Here is a 10,081-nt window from a genome sequence, read left to right as displayed (position 1 = left end):
CACCACTACTTCTTCATCTATGAAAAAGCTAGTCCCTAACGGAGTCGTCATCTTTTGTTGGTCGAAAAATTTAAAGAAAATAGTGAGAATTAAAAATCGTAAAATCTCTCTAACCGACATAGACAGAGAAATTACAATCTCTCAAAATGTAAAGATCTCTCTAACTGACTTAGACAAAGGCTATTACAATCCTTTAATAAGATTCCCGATTACAAAAGTGAGAAAGATCAACGGAGATCATTCCTTTTGTTTAATACTGGGTCCTTCTTGGTGGCGATGAGAGCTTGAGTCTTGCATCCCATTGACGATAGCCATTGTACTTTGACTTCTGAAGATGTGAGAGTCGTCAAATTGTAATTCTCGTCTGTTGTCATGGAAGTCATCAGATTGTAATTTTTATCATCAGTGTTTTGCGAGGATCAACTATCTGTAGTAATTTTTAGACAACCTACAGATGCATAACTATAAAAATCAGAGCATACAATCTCTACAAGTTGAGAAATTTTCTTTCTGGAAATTCTCAGCTTGAAGAATTGTTTAGCTGGTAATAGCCTAGTATAAACTACATTTAGGCCAGTATAATTAAGACCATGAAACTTTTTCCCATGACATGAAATTACTGACAAGAAAGATAAGGTCCTAGTGCATGTAATATTCTCATATAAATGTATGGAATTTTATTAATGCAGAGAATGCAAAATGCATTATTTAACTTTTTTTTAGGACATAAATACATAGATTTCCTATTACTTCTATCATTTAAGGGTATACAATACATTACTTTTGTACTAAGATATATAATCATCATGTGTACTTATTCTTGGAAAATTTTCTGATCCCGTGTATCAAAAAAATTAATAATTCAATTAGTGTTATTCATGTTTAGGAGACAGCAAAAAAGTACCAATTTCCATCAATTTCTATTTGAATGCAAATAAGGATTTCACTGACATTACACGATGAATATCATGCATAAGACTAGTAGAAATTGCAAAATAACACTGTACACAGCAAATAGTTGTGTGAAGTAGTAAGTTATTAGTCAATGAAGTTATTTTAGAATAGAACAGGACTCATACCTGAGGAGGAACCAAGGGAGCTTTTCTAAGTGGTCTTTTAATGCTATCATTATCTGCAAAATTTTCTCTTTCAGACATTCTCTCGAGCACCTTGGTGACATCATTATCTCCGATCGCTAATTGTTGCGTTAGTTGTTGCTGCACACAATAATTCCTCCAAAATCTCAACTTTAATCCCACCATTGTCCATACAATTCAAATGGGTCTTTAAGAAAACAACAAATTTGCATACCTTCATCCAAATTTTATCTGGCAATTGCTCCCCTTTCGAAGCTTTTGCTAACTCTATGCTCCTACATTTTAAAAAGTAACAAAATTAAAATTTGCAAACAGGGATTAAGTTAGTGATTAAAGTTGAGAAATTTAGCTAACCTGTTTTAAAGAGATCATCAAGCTTGTCTCCTTCATAACAGCTTGAAATTGACATGTTTGATTAAAACAAACCAAATAAAATTTATAGAGGTATAGAATTTGTCCCTTGAGCACCCAAATTGGTATCTGATCATCTTCCAATTGTCCTATATTTAGGTTAACTTTCTTTCTAAGAAGAGGGTGTGTATGTTTCCCTCTTATGTTTTAATATATGATAGAATACTTAACAAAGAAATGGCATATGTCAGTTGCCAAAGGAAATAGACTGCAAAAACTTGTAATTGACAAATAAAAGAGAGTATTTGGTGTTTCTTGATTAAATAGATTTGTAAGACAAACAACTTAATTTGCATCGAATCGCAGCTACAAAGTAGGAGTCTGTTGCCCTTTTTCTCTATGGTTTCAGAGCACTAAATATTTTCTCTAGGAAATATCATTAAATAAAGTCATGGTTATTAGTGAATAATGGCAAATGGAAGTAGACCGTGAAGATAGTAGAGAGATTGAGCGTTGATGGTGTTTGTTTAAGTGAGATGTATCATTGTTGAATTTTATTAATGCAGAGAATGCAAAATGCATTATTTAACTTTTTTTTAGGACATAAATACATAGATTTCCTATTACTTCTATCATTTAAGGGTATACAATACATTACTTTTGTACTAAGATATATAATCATCATGTGTACTTATTCTTGGAAAATTTTCTGATCCCGTGTATCAAAAAAATTAATAATTCAATTAGTGTTATTCATGTTTAGGAGACAGCAAAAAAGTACCAATTTCCATCAATTTCTATTTGAATGCAAATAAGGATTTCACTGACATTACACGATGAATATCATGCATAAGACTAGTAGAAATTGCAAAATAACACTGTACACAGCAAATAGTTGTGTGAAGTAGTAAGTTATTAGTCAATGAAGTTATTTTAGAATAGAACAGGACTCATACCTGAGGAGGAACCAAGGGAGCTTTTCTAAGTGGTCTTTTAATGCTATCATTATCTGCAAAATTTTCTCTTTCAGACATTCTCTCGAGCACCTTGGTGACATCATTATCTCCGATCGCTAATTGTTGCGTTAGTTGTTGCTGCACACAATAATTCCTCCAAAATCTCAACTTTAATCCCACCATTGTCCATACAATTCAAATGGGTCTTTAAGAAAACAACAAATTTGCATACCTTCATCCAAATTTTATCTGGCAATTGCTCCCCTTTCGAAGCTTTTGCTAACTCTATGCTCCTACATTTTAAAAAGTAACAAAATTAAAATTTGCAAACAGGGATTAAGTTAGTGATTAAAGTTGAGAAATTTAGCTAACCTGTTTTAAAGAGATCATCAAGCTTGTCTCCTTCATAACAGCTTGAAATTGACATGTTTGATTAAAACAAACCAAATAAAATTTATAGAGGTATAGAATTTGTCCCTTGAGCACCCAAATTGGTATCTGATTCCATTCTCAATTGTCCTATATTTAGGTATACTTTTCGTTGTCTAAGAAAGAGGGTGTCGTATGTTCGCCGTCTTATGTATTTAATACTATGCATAAGATACTTAACAAAGAAGATGCGCATAGTGTCACGTTGCCAAACAGGAGAAATTAGAACTCGGCAAAACTCCTGCCTAATTCACGAACCCCCCCACCCCCAACCATAAAAGAGAAGTATTTGGTGTTTGCTTGATCTACAGATAGATTTTAAGACTAAACAGAGCTCTAATTTGCTAATCGAATTCGCAGCTTACAAAGTCCAGGAGCTCCGCTCGCTTGCCTCTTTTTCTCTACTGTTTTCAGAGCCTACAATATTCATTCTCTAAGGAATATCATTAAAGTAAAGTCATCGGTTATTGTGAATAATGGCATGTGAAGTAGATCCCCGTCCGAGACTCGTAGAGAGATTGAGCGGTTGATTGGGTGTATTGTCTTTAAGCTGAGATGTATCATTGTTGTTTTTTGAATGGATTATCTTGGGTTTAGACCTCGGCCTACCTAAGACGCTCTTTTATTGTGGCGTTTAGTTCTGAACCCTCCCTACGATACAAGTTCTGCTAACTGCTGTATAATATGACACACAAATCCTCATGGGAACACAGTACTATACATGTTTACTTTCTGTAGCATTCCGTCATCACGGTTTTGCCTTCCGCGAGTGCCGTAAGAATATTTAGTGTCATTCGCGAATCGTTACAGACACAACGTTTATACGTCGGACACGTCTTTAACGCTGAACTACAAACTGCTGCAACAAATGTGTTTAATGATGCTTTAATTAGCCTAAATAATTACTTGTAGGAGTATTTCTAATAAAGCATGCATTGCATAATTTAAATCATCCATGCGAAACTAGGTTCAATGAAAAAGGCAGACTAATTATTATAGACTTGCAATATTTTGTCTCCTACGGTGCATTGCACATGGTAATCCAGTCGAGTAGAAAACGAAAGGTAAACAAACCCCTTTAAACCAAAAAGAAAGCAAAGTAAAAAAACCATATAAACACAGTCCAAATCTCCCCCCCTATCTTCGCACCTAAAGTCGCAGCTCTGCATCATTTCTGTAGTTACTGAAGTTAACATCAACTGATGACTTGTGAGAGCAGTGAGACATGTTGTGACCTCTATGCTAATACATCCATAGATGTTTCCCTGACTTAACCTGAAGGAGAAAAAAGAACTAAGCGAGTCAATTAAATTCCTATTCACGCTAGCGAGATATTGCATAAGTGATAAACTCATATCTTTAGATCTCAAGTTCCTGCCATACCGCTATAACTGCAATAAAACAAAGTGTTAAGCAGGCAGACACTCACTCCTTGTAAAATAAGTAAAAAAGATGCTCACTACTCGACATGTTTCCTCTAACCAAAGCATCGAAATCTTTGATTTCTAAGCAGTTTCAAGCTCAACGCGCAGCTTGCATGTAATAATTACTGAGCAAAGCTCTTTAGAAGTTTCTAACTGCCAGAGTTTAACGCCCCATTTTTTTAACCAATCACTACTTCTATCTGTAGCCACAAGAGTTTAAATCTACTCCTGAATGGACCATCTACATTGATAAATCCATGACGGCAACCGCGCGACTAGGTTCCAAGGCCAAAGAGGAAGATGGGGTTGCAATGACAACGTGGTGACTGGAGATCCTTGAAGAATGGCTTGGAATTGGATCTCAGAGAGGTAAAAACACTTGTCCTCTCTAATTCTAATCCTCAATCGGGAATTCGCCAATCTAATTGAGATGAGATCTATGGTTGGGCGGAGCTTAATGTAGAAAATCATGATGATTTGAACGTTTTTAATGATGAATTGATTTCAAAATTTTCCCTACTGAGAAGTACATATTTGATAAATTCATAGGACATATTTGATAAATTCGTAGGTGATCTCAAACAGAACAAAGTTTATGACTCCCTATCGTCTGCTCCAATGAAAGAAGTTGACTTAGGGGTAACGATGTGAAGGTTGGAAATTCAGTAATTCGATTGTATAGAATCTGAGAACCTGCTGGATCTTCCTTCTATGGATAGAAGTCTTAATATACTTTTAGAACAACTGGACTCCAAAATGTGGGTTTTGGTCTGTGAAGCACTCGAACAATGTAATACGGATATCGGATACTCAATGTCACAGAGAAAGAACTGCTCGAGGTATTAGATAAAGTGATTACTGATTTTGAAATCCTGAGATCAAGAGAGTATGTCTGAAAACTCAAGTATGACATGTGGTAGATATTCAGTTTTGGCGAGAGTCAATTTCAAACCTCTGTTTCATCTTGGTGTCGTGATACTTGTAACAGAATGCTGGCCACAATTATAGAAGAAGAATGATTTGTATGTCAGTGCTGTTATGAGACGGATGACGAACTTGGGTTTCTCCCTTCCTATTATTGCTAGAGATGATTACTTACCTTAGATCAACGAATCCTTGAAAAGGGCAAGAGTACTATGTTTTTCAGCAATTGTACCTTGACTTTGTTTCAAAGGGATTAAAAGCATTTGAGATGATAAGCCCTAATCCAATTTTTGACCACATTTCTAATTCAAAGAAGGTGGGTTTAGATTATATCATACCGGGAAATTTCTTCTGTTGAAGGATTATTATACGAATTGTCTGCGTAGAGAGATGTAAGCCAGCATGCAGTTCATTTGTGTGAAAGCATACATCAAGAATGGAATCCACAAATCAAAAAAAAATTACAGTAACTTGCTCACAGGATAATCATTATAAAAATTCAACAAATTAAAGTAATGTGTTCTTGATGGGATTAAAAGTGACTCACTTGGTGAAATTTCACTAAAAAAATATCCAGAATCAATTACATTGAAGATTATAGTTCTAAACCCTAGATAATGCCAAATTCATGCTAATATCATGAAATTAAAGCTAAATTGACTCACTCGGTTTAATTCACAGAGAATACATACAGAAACAATTAGGTTATAGATCTAAACCCTAGGAAATATCTAAATCATACATAGTCCACGGGATTGGAGAAACTTACGGTGGTGATCGAACTGCTACTGGTGGATCTCACGATCCACTTCATCAGCGAACATATTGAAGCGCCTCCAAAGACCGCATTTGACATCGTGAAGATGATGAAAGAAATCACCCGTTATCCTTTCGAGTCCATTCCTTAGGAAGTAATAGGGCTACCCGTATTCTCTGAAGCGCGGATCACAAAGAATGGCATCACACTTATTAAACAATGGCGAAAGCTCGGGCTCAGTAGGCAAGGGCACCACCACCTCCTCCTCCTCCCACCTGAACAAGACACAGAGGTCGTATGATTCACTGAAGGGATCCCTAGTGACGGGAAATGTAAGCATTGTGTGTGTTTATATTTGGAAAATCTAATCCTGTGTACCAAAAAATTAATAATTCAGTCAGCACCGTTCATGTTTGGAAGGAAACAACAAAAAGTAGCGATTTCCATTTCAACGCAAGCAAATATTTCACTTACATTGATTGATGAACATCATGCATAAACAAATAGAAATTGCGAAGCATAACATTGCATAACAAATTTTCGTGTGTAGTATAAATTATTAATCAATAAAGAAATTTGGAATAGACCAGGATTTATACCTGGAGTGGAGCCAATGAAGCTCTTCTGGGAGGTGTCTTAATGTTATGAGTTTCAATCAAGATTTTCTCTTTCAGACATTCTCTCGAGCACCCAAGTGACATCGTTAACCCCAATAGCAAATTGTTGCTACAGAAATCAAGTTCCTCCAAAATATCAACTTTAATCCCACCATTGTTCATAAACCTCAAATGGGTAATCAAAAAATAACAAAAGTACACAACCTTCATCACATTTTATCTTGCAGTTGCTCCCGTTTCGAAGCTTTTGCTAACTCTACGCTCCTACAAGTAAAAGAAGTTAACATAACAATTAAAATTTGCAAGTGAGGATCAGGTTTATGATTAAAGTTGAGAAATTTAGTTAACCTGCGGAGACTTGTGAGGAGATCATCAAGTTGGTTCCCTTCGTAGCGGTTTGAAATTAACCCGATTGATTAAAGTAAGCCAAATAAAAATACTATCTTTAACTAGAGAAACTAGAGAAAAGGGACAGATTTTCAAAACCGACATGTTTTGAATTTTATTTCTAAAAGGAAAATGATTTAAGAATATGGGATCATGGGATGGGACAGGTGAGGTGTCCCCTCTCTATTGCATAATGAGTTGGTCATGCCAACTCATTATGCAATAAGGAGAGGACACCTCACCTGTCCCTTCCCTTGGTCCCATATTTTGGGTTCCCCTTTATGCAACACTCTTTCTAAAAGGAAATGATTAAGGACCAAAATATGGATCATGGGAATGGGACAGGTGAGGTGTACCCCTCCAATTATTGCATAATGAGTTGGCCCGGTATGGCCAACTCATTAATGCAATAAAGGAAGAGGACACCTCCACAATGTCCCTTCCTTGGTCCGCATAATTTTTGTCCCCTTAGCAACATATCCGATCATACGACCAAACTTCGAGATATGTTGCTCTTTCTAAAAAAAATAATTTTAAACTTAATTTCAAAAACGATCCGAGTTTCAGGCTCAAACTGGATCGTTTTTAAAATTAAGTTTGAATACGAGTTTGTTGAGAATTTTTAACAATCAGGTATGGATTTTGAAAATTTTGTCCCTAGAAAAAGGAAGAGAGAGAGAATATGTTCGCATATAGTTGGCGGGGCCAGTGGGCTTACAGTTTACATTATTAACTAAAATTTTAATATTTTTTAAGAAGAAAATTTTATGAAAAAATTATTCAACTAAAAATTTAATGAAGTTAGTCCAATTAGTGTTTAATCTTTAGAGTTGAGAAAATATATAATAACTAAATTTTTTAAGAAGAAAATCAGATTAAGAAACTTTTGGTACTCTTTTAATATGTATGCTTAAAAAAATTTATGTGCAAATATTATTTCTGATTTATGTATCTTTGAGAGTTTCTTGTAAAAATAAATTATCTAATGGAGTCTTAATTACATTAGGTTTAGGAGTTTGGAAGTTATTCTCTAAATTCTTATGAATTTCAGTTTCCTCGAGTCTATCATACTGCCCGTTTAAAAGCACAAGTCGCAAAAATCTTTTCTTAGACAAATATACGCCCCTTTATATATTTGAACTACTTATCTATAATCAAATTCTAATTTTCAAATTTAATTTTAATGATGGGAAAACGATGCTTTTATTTTAGAACTAACAAAAATAACCGATTAAAATAACCGATCTCAATAATTACAAGCCTTAATACGATAGTTGACCGTATTAATTTCTTAGCCGCCTCGTGCTTTCAAATTTTCACTTTCATTAGGTTACATTCTTTAAAAATGCAATATTTATAATTCAACGCGTCACTTGACTTGATCATAACAACAATTTAAGTAATTGATATGATCTCTATTGATTTTTTCTTTCCTTTTGGGTGGCTCTCCACCATATCATAAAACCATGCCAAACAACTCAAAACCAATTCGTGATTTTTTAGTTAAAAAAACTTTGTTTTCTTTCATGCACCAACGTGGCCAAAGATATCAATAAGCAAGCCAACCAAGCAATCACAAAGAGCTACCTCATCCTCTACCGCAATCTAATAGGAACTTGATTGTAATATAATTCAAATCCTAATAAAACTCTAATTATGACTATTATCCTATCATATGTAATACCTCGTACCTATATATAAACCAAGAAATTACACAATTTTTATACTAACTCCATCTCCTTCAACATGTATGTTTCTTTATTATATTTTCATGCATAATTACTCTTTAGAAATATTGTGTATTTGATTTAATGGTGATGGTGATATTTGTTTTACATTGCAATTACATTTTAAGGCAATTTAATTTTAAAAAAAAATTACTTCAATTTTATTGCAGAATTTTGAGGATTAAGGATTTGATTGTTGCAGGTTCTCCCATTTATAAAGGTAAATCTTCATGTTTGATATTAATGTAATTTAGATTTATTTGATTATATATTTAATTTGATTAAACTGAAATATAAAATAGATACCTTTCCTCTTCTTTTTTTAAAATTTAACTGATTAAAATAACCGATTAAAAGATTGCTGTCAAAACAATGATTCTCTCCGCTTCATTTATGATGTCTCCAAGTTATCTACTATATTTCACAAAATATGCTATATTAAGATCTTTTATTAGGTAGTGAAGCGAAAGTGAGAGGAAGAGGATGGTTGGCTTTGTGTTCGGTTACCTTTGCTCTTTTGCACAGAAGAAACCGATCCGGAGACTGCGGAGTCTCAGTTCTCTTTAATTTTAACTCGGAGTCGCATCTGTCCCCCTTTCATGGTTATCAAAGGGCCACGAGTTGTTATCCTGCTCTCTAGCCATGCCACGTTCATTTTCTTGTCCATTTCTTTATTTAATTTAATAACTGCAATACCATTTGCCTATCAAAGTTGTTCCCTGCTCACTTTTACCCCTATACAAAATTAATTACACAAAGTCAACAGTCAATAATCTTTTATTCCTATCAATTCCCATCCGATTGATAACAAATCCTAACTTCCCAGATTAATTACTTTATATATCTCCGATTGATAACTTTGTACACAGTATCTAAAGAGTATTTGAAGCACCTGTAACAATTATTGTCTGTTACTTTAATAGATATACAATTCTTATCTAAAGAGTGTTTGATATATTAATTATCTGTTACCTTATATATCCCCAATTGATAACTTTATACACAAATTTTCCCAAAAGAAATAAATTCATATGTAAGGACCGTGAATTTTGATACTAGTTAAAATAATTTATTAGTATTTTAAAATATTTAATTATTATTTTTAAAAGAGTATCTGTATTTTTCTTGATTTTTTTTAGAATTTTACATGATTTAAAAATTTGGTTTTATATTATTTTAATTTAATAGTTTTGTTAATTATAAATTTAATTGATTACGTTTTTTTTAATTAATATTTTTTTATTGTTATTATTAATGTAAACATGAGTTTAGTATATATATAATATATATATAAATATTTGGTTGTTAATGATTTGTTAATATTATTATTCATTTAATTATTACTATAATAGTTATTCTTATGTATATGGTAACATATCTACATAATCAAATCTCTCTCTTTCATATTTATT

The 10,081-nt window shown here is 33.4% G+C and overlaps 3 long non-coding RNA genes across 5 annotated transcripts in view; 1 reads left to right on the top strand and 2 right to left on the bottom strand.

The window, feature by feature from the left end:
• Positions 1-10,081, top strand: part of LOC109841886 — a 74,148-nt gene that overhangs the window by 35,286 nt on the left and 28,781 nt on the right. The window lies entirely within an intron of this gene.
• Positions 1,085-1,992, bottom strand: LOC109841889. Its single transcript, XR_002247286.1, has 3 exons — positions 1,452-1,992; positions 1,312-1,372; positions 1,085-1,217 (listed from the first exon to the last, which is right to left on the bottom strand). It is a non-coding gene; the product is annotated as an uncharacterized LOC109841889 (long non-coding RNA).
• On the bottom strand, positions 2,410-7,028 carry LOC109841888. Its single transcript, XR_002247285.1, has 6 exons — positions 6,904-7,028; positions 6,760-6,819; positions 6,538-6,664; positions 5,951-6,213; positions 2,637-2,697; positions 2,410-2,542 (listed from the first exon to the last, which is right to left on the bottom strand). It is a non-coding gene; the product is annotated as an uncharacterized LOC109841888 (long non-coding RNA).

This window comes from Asparagus officinalis, chromosome 5 (genome assembly GCF_001876935.1).
Source record: "Asparagus officinalis chromosome 5, Aspof.V1, whole genome shotgun sequence".
NCBI lineage: Eukaryota > Viridiplantae > Streptophyta > Magnoliopsida > Asparagales > Asparagaceae > Asparagus > Asparagus officinalis.
The sequence above is the reverse complement of the archived record's forward strand: the minus strand, read 5'-3'. Positions and strand labels throughout refer to the sequence as shown.